The sequence below is a fragment of the Melospiza melodia genome, chromosome 1 (genome assembly GCF_035770615.1).
Source record: "Melospiza melodia melodia isolate bMelMel2 chromosome 1, bMelMel2.pri, whole genome shotgun sequence".
Classification (NCBI taxonomy): Eukaryota; Metazoa; Chordata; class Aves; order Passeriformes; family Passerellidae; genus Melospiza; species Melospiza melodia.
This window is the reverse complement of record NC_086194.1, coordinates 82,190,208-82,204,690: the sequence shown is the minus strand read 5'-3', so window position 1 is coordinate 82,204,690 and position 14,483 is coordinate 82,190,208. Positions and strand designations below refer to the sequence as shown.

Genomic DNA, 14,483 nt, shown 5'->3' with positions numbered 1-14,483 from the left:
CTTCCTCCTTCCCCTGAAGCCTTGAAAGGGTGATCTGCCATTGCTGTGAAAGTATAATGAAGATTTGGGATAATCTGTTGCAATATAAAAGTATTTACTATTAAATACAACTCAAAGATCCTCAGGCTCAAAGGTTTCATGGCATCATTTTGCTTTTACTTTATTTTACTTATTGCTGCATTATCACCTGCTGTACACATGGCACACCACCCCCAAGATTTCTTAGCAAAAGCAAGTAACTTCACAATGATGATCAGCTGTGTCTCATGGTTATACCTAGGTAGAATGTTCTGTGTGTTTACTTAGGAATCACAATCTCTTATAGTAATGGTATTATGGAAGTGTGTGTTAGAATAGTTGCCAAGCACACAAGAACTGCTGAGGCAATCTTGCCTGAATTTTTCAATTCTCAATTATCCGTATATTCTCTTAGTGAGAAAGAAGTTGCTGCTGCTACCTAAACAGAGAGTGGCTTGGTGATGTTAATGATTTCTTAGAGCATAGACTATAAACAGAAAGAAATCTGAAATACAAATCTTTTGACTGCATAATCCAAGAAATAACCAATGTCTAGTTACAATTATTGCTGAGGCTCCTATTTTAGGGCTCTTGTGGCTGTGGTGGTATGTTGTTATTTTGCCTCAGTTCATTATTTTAGAGAAGCTTATCTGCAGCTCTGCAGAAGTGGAAGGCTGCTTTATGTAAGCCAACACTGCTTCATTGTCCATTGCTCTTGCTTGAATTCAGTCTTTGAACTTACCTCATTTCCTTTGTGTTTAATACCACCAAAAGCAAGGATGACAGGGTTGATCTCCAGTGTCAGGTACCTCTGTTGCTAGAGGAGGTAAAAAACTGAGGATTGCAGGGTGTAAAGGAGCTTCTTCCTCACAAAACTTGCTTACCAGAAACAACCTGCATGTAGATGTTTAGAAGATGTGTAGATGTGGCACTCAGGGACATGGTTTAGGGGTGTACTTGGCAGTCCCTGGCTGAAGGTTGGACTCTGTGGTTTTAAAATTCATATAATTTAAACCTAAATGATTGATTTTGAACTTCTGGATCCAAATATCTTTAAAATTGCCCGAAGATGCTTATGGTGTGTAGCAGTGTACACTGGTGCTAGTCTCTAACTTCTGCTATCCTGCATTCATCTTGTTGGATAAATAAATAAGATTGTGGTTGGCATAATTGCTGCTACTTTCTGCATGCTGCTATCATTACAGTGAGCTCTGCCTTCGCTGTGTGCCTCATGTCAGCTCAGGATCAGAGGAGAGCTAAACTCAGGTGACCAAAATAGTAAAATTCTGATGTGGTTTGCCCTTCCCTTCCCCTGGGGAGGCTTTCTTTTCAGCTGGAAAATACCCCTGTGAAACTCCACTTCAGTGGCTCTCAGCTCAGTGCAGTAAACCCAAAGTGGTGTTTGGAAGCTGAGAGCAGCATTCTGTTGAGGCTAACCCAGCTCCTGCTGGCTGGGGTGGGCAGCTGCCCAGAGCAAGGGTGGGCAGAGAGCCAAGGGAATAACCACAGAGGTCTCCTGCATTGGTACTGCCTGGGTTCAGCTGTGGCTCTCTCCAGCAGTTCATCACAGGAATCCAATATTCTGAAACTTAGTTGTCCTGGGAGGAGAGAACACAAACAAATCACACCTGCAATACCAGGGAAGTGCCAACACTTCAGGACTTTAATTTATTTTTCCATTTTAATTTTTTTTTCCAAAACATCCTAAAAATATTGATTTGGGTTGAGCAAACAGGTTTGACTGAAATAAGAAGTAATCTATGCTTTTCACATTTTTTGAGCTGTGAGATTTATGCTTTTGGCGTTTGTTATCTTTGAATAGTTGGATATGGGAGTATCCAACTATTTGGATAGCTGGATACAGGAATTGGAATCTTCTTTCTCATTCTTTCTGAAATACTTCAATATTTTACTTTTAATTCTTATTTCTCAATAGCCTTAAGCTTGATAGCTTGTTTCAATTTTCTGATGTAGTCAGAAGCGGTTCAGATAATTCTCCTGGTTTTAACTACTTAATAAAGTTTTGTGAACTATAGATTGCCTTATTTGGCTTTAGAATAGGTTATTTTTGGTCAGACAACACAATTCAGGAATAGATCATAAATACAAGGCTCCCATTGGTACCAGCATTTCCTGCTTACTCTGTTTAATTTAGTGCTTTTTATTAGCGTGGGCTGAGTTTTAGAAAGCAATTTAAATGTAAAACTTACAGGAGAATATGAAACTATCTTTTCTTTGGCTTCTTATAGGAAAGAGTGTATGTTACACTAATTTGGTTAGGTTAAATCACTAACCTAGTTTGGATAGGTTAAATCACTAACCTGAAGTAATATAAAGTACTATTGAGTTAAAAAGTTAATGCTTAAGGAATGGAAAGTAGGGAAAGAGGATTTATCTTTCCCTTATATCATTCATTATGTCAGTTTTGTTTTTTTCTTGTGATTTGGGAATTTTTTTCCTTCTCTCTCACTATATATGAAACCTGTTAAATTAGTGGGGTGAAGCATAATTCTTATAAAATTATCATCTCTGTCTGTAAAGTTATATTCTGGCTGTGTTCCATTTCTGTTTTCTCATGTGTTGAGTCTGCTGAGCACAGACAAATACAGGCGAGACACAGAGCCTTTACTTGCAGCAGCTCTGTCAGCGCAGGTCGCTTGCTTATTCTGTATTTATCTGTTCGTTTCTCTTAGAGCTCATTAATCTGTCAGCATGACACAATCCTTCCAATGAGATTGTGCCAAATGTTACAGTAGCACACCAGCAGAAACCTGCATGCCATTTTTCCCTCCCCCCAGTGATTAAATAAGATCATTTTCCTGTCATGTGGTATGCCCAGTGCACTCGAGATACACCAGTGTTTTAGTTTTCTAAGAGGAAATAGTGCAGCCATTCCAGAGTATTGACTGAAATATTAATTCAGGCTTTACATATGGCCTGACCCTCTACCCTGCAGCCCTTTGCTCTTAAGCAGAAGGGTAACAGTGGTGAGATCACGGGATAAGCCTGGCTGGGAGGGAGAGCTCAGCACACAGGACTCCAGAGGTATTTAAGACTGAGCTTCAGAGCTGCTCAAGAATTACTGCTGCTTATGGCTGTTTGGCCTGGCGGGCTGTCAGAGCTATTAGCTTCAGAATAACAAGTCCTTAAATAAAATGCAGTGGCTACAGAGGAGGAGAGGAAAGGGGCTTTTTCCATTTCTTAAAATAATGCCTTATTATCTTAACCTATGGAAAGAGAAAAGGCTTCTTCTTGAAGTGTAGTGCTTCCATAAATCGGGTGATGTATAAAACTAGCTGTGAATGTGGACCATCAAGAGGAACCTTGGGACCCACTTTTGGCCTCTTAAAGTTTTCAAAGCTGAAAAAGGACCTTGCTTTGTGCTGGCCTTTGCAGCCGTGTCCCTGGTCTGGATTTCTCCAGATCATACTGTTTTTTTCCCCCCCTTTCCTAATTCCAATGTATGCATTGTTCTTTTGTTCATATGGTGTTTATTAAAAACAAAATAAAAAAATCCCTCTTCCAGTGCTGCCTAAAATACTATGCTTATCTGTAAGCACCTGGAGCTCCAGTTTTATATGCTGTATTTTTTGTAAGCATATGTTCAAAAATGACTCCTCTACAGTGTTTTTATTTGTGAATCTCTCTATCTTGCTTTGAAAGCATTCTAACATCATTTATATGGTCATTTTGGATGGCAGTGACATTTATTAACAAAGAATCTGAAATACAAGCAATATTTTCTTGGAATTGAGACAGGTAGATAAAAAAAGTTCTTTATTAATTTCAGGATTTACCCCAAAACAAGCAGCTGTTTGACTTCAGCTAAAAGTGCAAAATGTCTTGGTCACCTCTTTCCTGGTATTGATGGAAATCTTTGGACTTCTGCCAGAGAAATGGAGTACAATTCGAATGTATGAAGGAAGATACAGAAAAAACCCCAATCAACCTAAGAAAAAAGCCAGCCCAGCAAAACCAAAGTAGGCTTTTATGAGTCTGATTATTTGCGCTTTATGTTGCCTGTCCACTTCCTTTTATCTAAGCAATGATTTTGTTAGGTTTATGTTAAAAATACTTTTTCCCCTTTCTCTCTTCCAGTTCTGTGGTTCTGTCTGCTTGCTCTGTTATCTCCTGTGCACTTTTTCCTGTTTTTTCATCAACATGGATTTTCTTTTCTACTTCCTGCTCAGAATTACAATTTGTAGCTGTTTTAAAATCCCTTTTTCTTTTCCTTGCTTCTCCTCACCTGCTATTTCTTACAGTCTTCAAGCTGTATATTCATTCTTCTTTCTGTCCTCTGCTCATATTCCTTGATTAGGTTTTTCTCTTCACTGTACTTTTCCAAAATAGTCAGCCTGCTGAGAAAACCAAACTGAAAACAACACCCAAACCTGGGGCACATCCTACTGATCAGGTACTTCAGGTTCTTGGGAAAGTGGGCTGTGCATATGCAGAGTCTTTGACTTCAAACCTGAGTGAATACAATTACAGAAATCTTTTTTGTTGGACTTCTAAATGCACAAAGTCTTAAGCCCCTAGGAACAGTTTAACTGCAAAGAATCAATATATTAGAATGGTGTCACCTGTGCTGTTAGCTATAGCTGTTACAGTGTCAGCATTTCCATTATAAATTTTGGCTTTCAAGGGTTTATAACTTTGCCATTAAAATTCTTTGCTGACTGAAACTTGGCATACAAGGACTAAGCCTGGAGCAAGCTCTCCCTCCCCCCCTCGAAAGTAACTTTCAGCCCAAAGGAATGTGATAAAAACCATTAGTCTAATGATTAGTTAGGCAACATTATTGATATAAAAAAAAATACATAATTTACTTATGCTTCAGTCTTCATTGTGAACGTATGCATCAGGTATTTTGGAATAGGAGATGGAATGAATTAATAAAAAAAAAAGAGAAAACAAAACGCCTCCTTGATAACGCGGTCATGATATCTCTTGGAATGCATTTCAGTAGCTACTTATTTCACAGTTCTATGGCTACAAAACAAAAGTTTTATACATTAAACCAACTGAATGTGCATGACCATATGCCTTAAGAAAAATGAAAGGAAGTTGTTGTAGAGATCAGGAGGCTGAATGCTTCAAACCTGCTCCAGCTGGACAAAGCAGGAGGGAGTGCAGTGGTGGAGCTGCAGGCAGGGGGATCTCTGCTCTCCCTGAAGAGGTGTTTTCAGCTGGTGACCTGCACCAGACAGGCTGCCTTGCTCATCTGTCATCGCTGGGGAGATGCTTAATTTCTGGGCAGATGAAGCTGAGACAAGCAGGATCCTGTTCTTAATGAGGTAATTTAGGTCACCCAGCAACTACCTGATGTGGGGCAAATTTCTTGCGTGGAATTGCCCGTGGGCAAGTATCTATCCTCACAGCCTGATGCCAGAACTCCTGGCATTATTTGACACTTTTTCTTGTTGTCTTTGCAAGGAAGCCTTAGCGGGAGGATGATCCTTTCTTCCTAAAAGTAGATAGCAGGATTTATCCTGCTGCTGTGTTTGGGAGTTAAACATGCAGCTGTTCTTGAGTAAGCTTCTATCTGTGGGGCTTTTCTTGCATATCTTGCCAACTCTGATGCCACTTTTGAAGTGAAAAATGCAAACAGCAATGGTGTTGGGAAGGAAAAAGATTTAGGGGGAAAAAAAGTATTTAGTGACAAAAGCAAGTGCTTTCATTATAGTAATTTGCCTTTAAAGATGTACCACATAATGCTCCATCTTGAAAGTTTAGAGAGTCAAATATTTGGCACTCAACCAATTTAAAGTTGATTACATATACAAAGTGATTTCAATAGATATGGGGAGAAAAACTGACAAGCAGAATTGCCAGTGTTTCCTCTTCAACACTGAATTCTAGTAACTATCATACAACACAAAAATTTATGTTTTTGAGTCTGAAGATAACTGGCTTATAAGGATGAACTGTGTCAGAAGTAATTTTGTCAATGGTTTGTCACTTGACGTTTTGGTAGCTTTTGTTTTCTGGTGGAAGGGGATTTGTAGGATGAAAATTTGGTGCCTGCTCTATGAAGCCAGCTGTGTGAATGCCAGTCACACAAATCCAGCAGGGCCAGCCGCCGAGTCACTCACTCCAGCCCCTCCAGGCTGAAGGCAGGGCGAGTGGGATGGCTGGTGAGTCACCTGGGCGGGCGGCAGGGGAGGGATGGGGAGGTTCATTACATCTGCTCCTGTCTGTCTGAGCCCAGAGGGAACTCTGGAGGCCTCCCTCCCACTCTGGAGTGTCTGCCCACACAGCACTGCTGGTTTTGGGTGCCTTGTGTGGCTGCTGTGCAGTGAGCCTGCCGAGGAGCCACATGCGTGTGTGTGTGTCACTGCTCAGCGGCAGGGCAGTGCCCAGCAGCGTGTGTCCTGCTGAACTTGTGGCCTGGTGGAGAGGTTTTGGTGGCTGGCATGGCTCCAGAGGGGCCTGCTGACACTTGTTCAGTAGCTGTCCTTCAGGGACTAGTCATGAATAAACATCTGGATAAATTGCTTATTATTTTTTCCTGTCTCTGAATGCTGATACTGTAACACACACCCTCAGATTGGCCTAGTTAATATTAGAAAATTATTGAGTAAAAGGATGAGATTTACTAATGCTTTTTGAAATGAACTGAGACATATTTTTGTAAGAATGAAAACTGCCTTCCTACTGTTCATGTTGTTTTCTGGTTTAGACTGGGTGCCTATGATATAACTCCAGCCTCACCCATCTTTCTCCTCCAACACAGCAAGTGTTTGAAGAGCTGCATTGGTCTCTTTGGGGGATGTGAGAGCAGGAGAAAGCTGGTCTGCCAGCAGAATCTTATTTTATCACGTGATTTAAATCAGAGGCATTTTCAATAAGAGTTTATAGAAGCTGGTTCGAATCATTATAAATAAAAGAACTGAGATCCTGCTCTGGTAGTATAACTTAAAATAATAATGACCACGATTCTTTATTCTTTCCAGTGTCAGAGCAACTGTGCAGCCGCATGGCCAGGCTTCCTGTCTCTTCTGAAGGCTTGTTCAGGAAATGGCAAAATGTACAAAAAGGGTCTTTGTCATTGAAAAAGTTTGTTATTGTGCAGTTGAAGTACAGCTGTTACATATTTCCTCACTTAAATTTGGACCCTTCCTGAAGTTTCAGTCCTCTAATTATTCTGCCCAGGTCACTGGTCTATGGTGTCTATATTTAGCATATTGCAAAAGTTTTCTGGCCATCCAAAGAATGAAAAGCCCTTCTGTGAAACCCTGTTCCATCTACATTAACTACGGATTTACTGTTGGACTGAATAATATGAAATGTGAATACAGGAGGGTTTTACAGAGAAGTTTGAATGCATAAGTTACATTGCTGTTTTAATGTTTTGCAGATTTCTGCACATTATGAAAACTATAGCACACATGTACTCCCTCTCTCTCTCAAAAATCCTGAAACAAATAAACCAACCCAAAAAACTCCCCCTCCAAAAAAACCCCCAAAAGACTGAAAAAAACTCCCCACCAAACCAAAAGGAAAACCCAGAAAAAACAGAAACAAAATTTCCCCCTCCCCAGAAGTCAGGGGAACCATGCCCAGTTTATCAGCAGTTGTTCTTATCGAAAGCTGTAATGAATGTATTAGGCAGAAGTCATGCCCTTCAGCTACTGGAGTTTATTTCATCATTAGAAAATAGTAGCCCAAGTGTTCTAGCCTAAATTTACTTAATTTACTTACTTAATTCACAAATGGATTTGTGATTTGTGAATGCTGCAACAGTTCTGGAAGAAAAGAAGTAAGAGGGATAAATGCAGGAATGTGGCCTTTTGGTGGAAGTTGTTCTGATCAGTAAGGCAGGGAAGCGTAAGGATGTTAGTTTTTTCCCTTGTTTTAAGGTCGTACCTTTCTGTTCCCCTCTAAGAGTTATAAGTACAATATTCCTGCTGCTCACTTTTCAGAGAGCAGTGTTTGCAGATGACTTTATGAGAAAGGCTTGAACCTGGACATAATGATAGATTCTAAGTGAAGAACATTGTGAGATTTTATGTATGAGAAGTATTATAAAGCATTGAGGAAAAAGGCACTGGCCTTTAAATTGTTTTTAGCTGTAAGTGCATACTAAACACAGTTCTGATCACTGAAAATGTGTTTTTCCTTTAAAAAACCACAGAAGCTGGATAGTTATTGTGCTATTGTTAAGTAAACCAGTTTTTACATTTTCATGGTTAGGTTTTAGAATTTTGGATATTTTGGAGAACAAGAATAGAGAAGTGCTGTGGGTGTGCTGAAAAGAGTATCTCTAGATAACTTTCTCTAACTGATACTATAAATCATCTTGACTTGTTCAGGCTTAGGTCCCCCCCAGTATTTGTGGATCTTGTTGGTAGCACATCTTCTCAGAGATGAGCTGGTGACTTCTGAGAAAGGAGTTGTGTCCTTTGGCAGCAGAGGGTTGGAAAGCAGGCTTTTACTGTATTTTCATGTGCCTTTAGAAACTAATTTCCTTCTTGCAGCAAATTTCCATGTTATCTAAAATCTCCCTCATGGGGTTTAGGCTGTAACTCTAGGCCCTACCACCTGATATGCATTTTTCTTTTTTCCCCCTTCTAGTTTTTTTTTTCTAAAAAGCATGTAAATATATTCTGTCATACTCTGTGTATGATGCTGAGTGGCTCTCTGAGTTGTGGACACAAATACAGTTCCTGTACCTTTATCCATGAGCCATTCCCACAAAGGTTATAAAGAGAAAGCCTGGTAGAAGACTGGAATTTCCCTTCCTGCAGCAATAAAGCTATCTTGATGGGCTGTAATGTGGGCTCCTGGACTAAGAGCGAATGTCCTGGAGGAAAGAAGGCAATTACATCTTTGGCACTAATATACATTTTAATCATAACATGATGCAGTTCAGTTGTATTTGGTTATAATGTGGTGCTATTTACATGTAATGAATATATGTATTAACATAGCCAGGGAATAGGCATAGCTGAACAAAAAGTAGTTAAATGGCAGAGCCAGCTCACTAGGCTTTTGCTCTGAGCAATATAGTACAAGTAAAATGAGCTGGGTTTGATTAAGTGGCACAGGAATAAAGTACTGGCCAATAAAACTGCGTTTTTTGCATTATGTGTTCTGCCTTTTAAGTCAGCTCATTAGCTTTATATTTATATGGCACCCTCTGCTCCTTTGAGCCATGTTAATTATAAGGTGGTGCATAACATAGTCAGAATGCTCATACATGGATTTTGCATGAATGGAGAAGCAGTATGTTTTGTGGTACCTGTACCAGATACATCTGAAGTTAGCTTTGACCGTTTCTTTTCTCCTTAGTAAATTTGCTAAATCTGTTGGTGAAAATGGGACACCAGTCTGAGAGGTGCCAGTTCACCTCAAAGCCAGTGTCCTGAACTCAGGCTCATGTTTGCTTCCAGCTACAGCTGCTTCCTCAAAAACCCTGCCCTTGTGATGAAGGTTTGAAAACTGAGAAAGGAGTCTATTGTTAGGCTTGTGTGTGCCCAGAGCGTGCGTGTGCGTGCCGAGGCACATTCCTTCACACACACATGCCTCCAGGTGGTCACTTCATGGGCATGTTTATGGGAAAGGAGAGTGGCAGGCAGGTTGTGGTTTTGCTTGGCACCTAGAGAAGCTTCACAAATTTTTCTTTTGCAAGGAACACCAATCCCAACCAGCGAAGGAAAACCCCTGTGTCACCTCTGCTGTGTGGTGGCTTTGCCAAAGCAGCAAGCTGCCAAGGGTCCAGCCTTCAGCAGCCACCCAGCTTGGGAGCACAGAGGCTCTGGCAATTACAGATGTGCAGGTTGTTGCCCTTTGCTGTGCCCCAGGGCCAGATGTGAGGGCCTGGTGCTGGTGTGTGTGGAGCCGCAGCCTTGCGTGGTCTGCCCGAACTGTTCTTGCTGCACCTGCCCGAGGGTGTGCACTGTGTCTGTGAGAAATAGGCTGCACTTCTTGCCTTTCAAAAGCTTTTCCCCTTCAAAAAAAATGTGTCAGAGGAGGCAGTGATGGTGGAGGAAGAGGAACAGTACTTCAGTTGTTCAGATAGTTTAAAATGCCTTAGTTGGAAATAACAATTGCAATTGTTTTTTTAGTGACAACAAAAGCCTTGACCTGATGTTTGACCCTACCTGCTTTTTTCTCATGTGTTGCCATCTCCCAGCCAAGGAAGAGCCGAGCTGAAGCTCTGGGCTGCCTACAGGTTTTCAGGAAGCCAGGATGACATGTGACTCCAGCTGCTCTCCCCCGCTTTCCACGTATTGTTTCTGGATTTGTCAGGGAACACACTGAGATGAGAGACTGCTATTTTTTAATTTCTTTCATTTTCTTTTATTTTTTTTGGTCAGGCTTGATGCTGGATGGAAACAGATGCTTTATTTAGAACACGATGGGGAAGAAAAACACAGCTTAGGGTTAACACCCTCCTAGTGTTTATCCATAAATACGGAACAGTGCCAGAACATCAGATACATATGGAGCACTGTGATTGGCTGCTACTGATGTCATTCTGATGTCAGTCAGAAGTGATCAGTATGTCACCCAGCAGATGAGCAGATCAACTTTCCTTATTTCTGTGTATAAATTCTATTTCATAAAATGTGGCACATTTTTAGGGCATAATTGCACTTTTTGAGTTTTGGAGGACATCTAGGCCTTTTCCTGAGCCTGTAGGTATTTTGTCTCAGCATACATAAATGTGCACCTGTGCTCTCCCTCTCTGATTTTTCTCTTAACACCAGTGTGTTAGCAGTTGACTTTCCTCAGAATTATTTGCTGATAAAATAGGTGAGAGAAGTGTTTATGTCTCACATGCTATGATTGCAAGCTTAGAGAAGCGGAGTGCGTATTTGGGAGGATGGATAAATGCAGATGAGTAGATTAAAAGGTAGCTTTGTGGAAATGTTCAGGTTGCTATCCACTGTTCTTCTTGAATCTAGGTCAGTGTGTGAGTACTACAGTGTTTTCCTACTGAGTGCTGAATTGTAAGATTATGAATGCATTTCAAGGTTATTTTATTAAGCATGCCTGTATTCCATGACATGCAGGTCAAACCAGTCAATATTTCTAACACTTTTGAGTGGAAATAGAAATTCTAAGAAGTGACAGTCTGCTCTTAATAAAGGATGCAAAGAGAACAAAAAAAAAAAAAAAGGAAAAAAGGAAAACCTCTTGAATTTTAGGATTAATTGGATCTTTTCACATTCTATGCCTCTCACTGTAATCTAGTGATAGCATTGTTTTTTTCTGAAAGTTTGGAAGTGTTGTTTTCAAACAAAGCCTTCTGGTAGAATTAATTTGACTGTATAAGTAGAAATATATTGGAAATGGGTTATTTCAATACTTTTCTTCCACTTTTAATAAAATTTCCCTTTCTGCAATCTCTCTCCCTCAACTGACCAGAAGGGAGTTTTCAACTGATGCTGTAGCCCCTTGTGCAGTTGCAGGAGTTATATTTCCAATGGACTAAAAAAATCATGGCAAACTCAACTCACATGACTACTCAGGAACATTTTGAATGATGTTACGTTACAGATTCTTTTTAGGACTAGCAAAATTTGGACCAAGCAGCCTGATGGATGTCTTAGAAAATTTCTTAGTTAAATACTTCTGAATTTCAAATGGCCAGCTACCACAAACTTGCTGATTCAAAAGGAGGTGGAAAAGTAATTACAAAGTGCATGGGGGACATTTCTGAGTTACAGTCCAGATACATGTCTGTCAGGCTGTAGCTCCTGGGTGAGCTGCAACCAACAGTGATCCAAACATACATATAACAATTTCATGCACAGATTTTTGCAGGCGGTGCCTTGGACAAGTTTAGCAACCTAAATCAATATTATTGCTTATTCTTTCCAGCTGGGAAGGCACTGCTCCGCTCTTCCTTCTGCTGCTTTTTCTTCCTCCTGCTGCTGCTGCTGCTGCTGTTTGATCTGATGAAAGCTGTTTCAGCCTGAGCTGGCAGGGCTATCATTCACTACCAGGACCCTTAATGCCACGCAGGTGCAGTTTGAGGCACTACAGAGGGCTCAAGGTCACACTGGCTCTTGTGGATGGCTGGGGTGGGAGGCATGAGAGTCATTAACATTTCACATCTGGAGGGTCCATGCTCCTCTCTGCCATTTCTTCCTCCTCCCCTCTCCCTCTGCCCTTCACAGCCTGTCACAAGGCTTTCCTGCAGCACGGCAGCAGCTCTGGGGAGCCACAGAGGTGAATATTGCTTCGCAAGCAAGCAGTTAAGTGAAGGTTGTTTATAGCTTTTATGTTAAAATGTAGGCAACTGAAAGGAAACTGTAGACAAGTAGAGATCTTTCCTTTCATTGATGTTGGTGGTCTAACCTTTAAGCCAGTTCTTTTATTTGCTTCCTCTCTCTACTGGGTTATTTAAGCCTACTTAAAAAAAAAAAAAAAAAAAAAAAAAAAAAAAAAAAAAAGGAGAGAGAGAGAAGAAAAAAAAAAAAGGCAGATGTTTCCACTGGCTGTATCCCTGCTCCAAATAGAGCCATTCCTTTTCTGAAAGGTTGAATTTGCCAGACTCCTCCACCTAGTTCCAGTCCTAGTGATCTATTCTTTCCCAGTCCTAGTGTTAAAAGCTGTTTATGTTTTTTTCTCAGAGGTCCTCTCTGTGATGGTACTGTTACGGTTCTGTGAACAGTTTCAGCTGCCATGTCTCCTTTACACACCCCTCCCCTGAGAAACACCAGAGACAGCCTTCTCAGGGCTATCTTAGCAGAAAAGACTTGAGAGAGAGAGAATTTAGGAAGCATTGGCAAAGGAAGCAAATGAGCTGTGATTAAAGAAAATCTGGGCACTGAATAAAGGATCCTTAAAACCCTTTAAGTTTTGACTTAATACAAGTCTTGTAGAAAGTTGGCCAGGCTTTTGGGGGAGGATTTCTAACCTCAGAGTCATTGCTGCTAAGAGCTGCTGCTTCCCCTGTGGTTTCAGACTGGAGCAAGGATTTCCACAATTACGCCGTGAACAGGAGCATGAGCTTATATTTAGGACACCACACTTTGTGATAAAAAGCTACATATGGCATATGAGCACCCACTTAGGAGCTAAAAATACACACTGCAGCCCAGTTTGTCTTTGAATGAAATCATGCTTAGAACTGCAATGTTTAAGTGTAGTTTGATTTCCTACTTCTCTCCCACCTCTGCTCTCCCCCCTTTCTTTCCCCCCTCCCTTCAATATTATTATGTTTTAAAAGACTTTATTCATTGAAAAATGGCCTATTCAGATTTTCAGCATGCGGCTACCTCTTCTCTACATGCAACCTATACATAATTCTAGGAAGGTTTTATGTGAACTTCTTTCTGACAGAGTTTTTATTTATTTTCAGGCCAAAACCACCCACTTTTTCTCCCCAGTCTCCAAACTTTCTGTGTGGTAAAAAAGGAGGAAACAAATTATGTCAAACATTGCAATATAGTATAGTGCTATCCTTAAACAGCTGCATGTGTTACAGGGGGGTGAAGGAGAGTGTTTGCTTTCTGCACTTGCCAGTTTTCATTTAGTTTTGAAATATTTCTCAGCTGCTGAAGAAAATAAAATGAAGTCCTGATAACCTTCTTCCAGAGGGAAGGAATATTGCCACTGATTTGGGTTACAATGCAAAACTTCATGAAAGCTTTATTCACAGAAAGAGGATTTCTGTGCCTCTGCCACCTTCTCTGAGTGCTGTCAATGGCAGGGTTTCCTCAGTGGGTTGAGATGGTCAGATCTTCCATGGGGGTGGGCAAAGCACAGGGAAAGACTGAGACACAAACTCTGTGGTTGCTGGGATGTGTATTGTACATTGATGTCTCAAAGGTGCAGTGTGGGCACTCATTGTGTACATTTCACGTTTTACTGTACTGGATCTTGTTGCCTTATTCTGCCAGCTCCTGTCCTTCAGAGGGTTTTTCCTTCAAGAATGCAGAAAGCAATCTCTTATGCACAGAGCACTTGGGATATGAAATGAGTTATCTTAGTTGGTTCTTGCTTCAAAGTGCCCTTGTTTAGATTCAGAGGGGGAATAATGGAATCTTAATTCCCTCAATTTGAAAGTGTTAGGATTAAAAAAGAAGATGTGCTGTTTTTTGATGTTCTTCATTCTTTCAGAGCTACTGCCAGCAGCATCTCTCCAACTTGATCATTCTTCAATAGAAAGCTGCAAATGAAATATCTGCCAGCTTTCAAAAATGGAGCTGTGTTAAAGGAAGAAGGTGTTTCTCTCTCTCTCTCTCTCTTTTTATCTGTAAAGTAGAATGTTCTGCCTGTCCTTTGAAACAGTTATTCCAGTGATAAGGATATAATTATATAGCTTCTCAGTGCTTATGTAAATGCTTTTAACAACACATCTTGGAAACTGGACTTCTGTAAGTCTTCATTGCTGCATGCATTTTGTTCAAACTAGGAATGCTTTTTTAACTTTGTCTCTTCAAAAAGAGCAGGGGAAGAAAGCTGTTTTTCACTAACAATGTGACATACTGATCATGCTGATAGAT

General features: G+C 40.6%; 1 protein-coding gene across 10 annotated transcripts in view; it reads left to right on the top strand.

Moving 5' to 3' along the window:
- LOC134420058 (uncharacterized) overlaps positions 1–14,483 on the top strand; it is a 261,128-nt gene that overhangs the window by 96,862 nt on the left and 149,783 nt on the right. The window contains exon 1 of one of the 10 annotated variants that reach the window (XM_063159756.1): positions 3,869–3,998. The exons of the other annotated variants lie outside the window; for them this stretch is intronic. The gene's annotated coding sequence lies outside the window, so the exon portion shown is untranslated. Of the gene's footprint in view, positions 1–3,868; positions 3,999–14,483 lie in introns of those variants that run through there. 10 annotated transcript variants of the gene reach the window in all.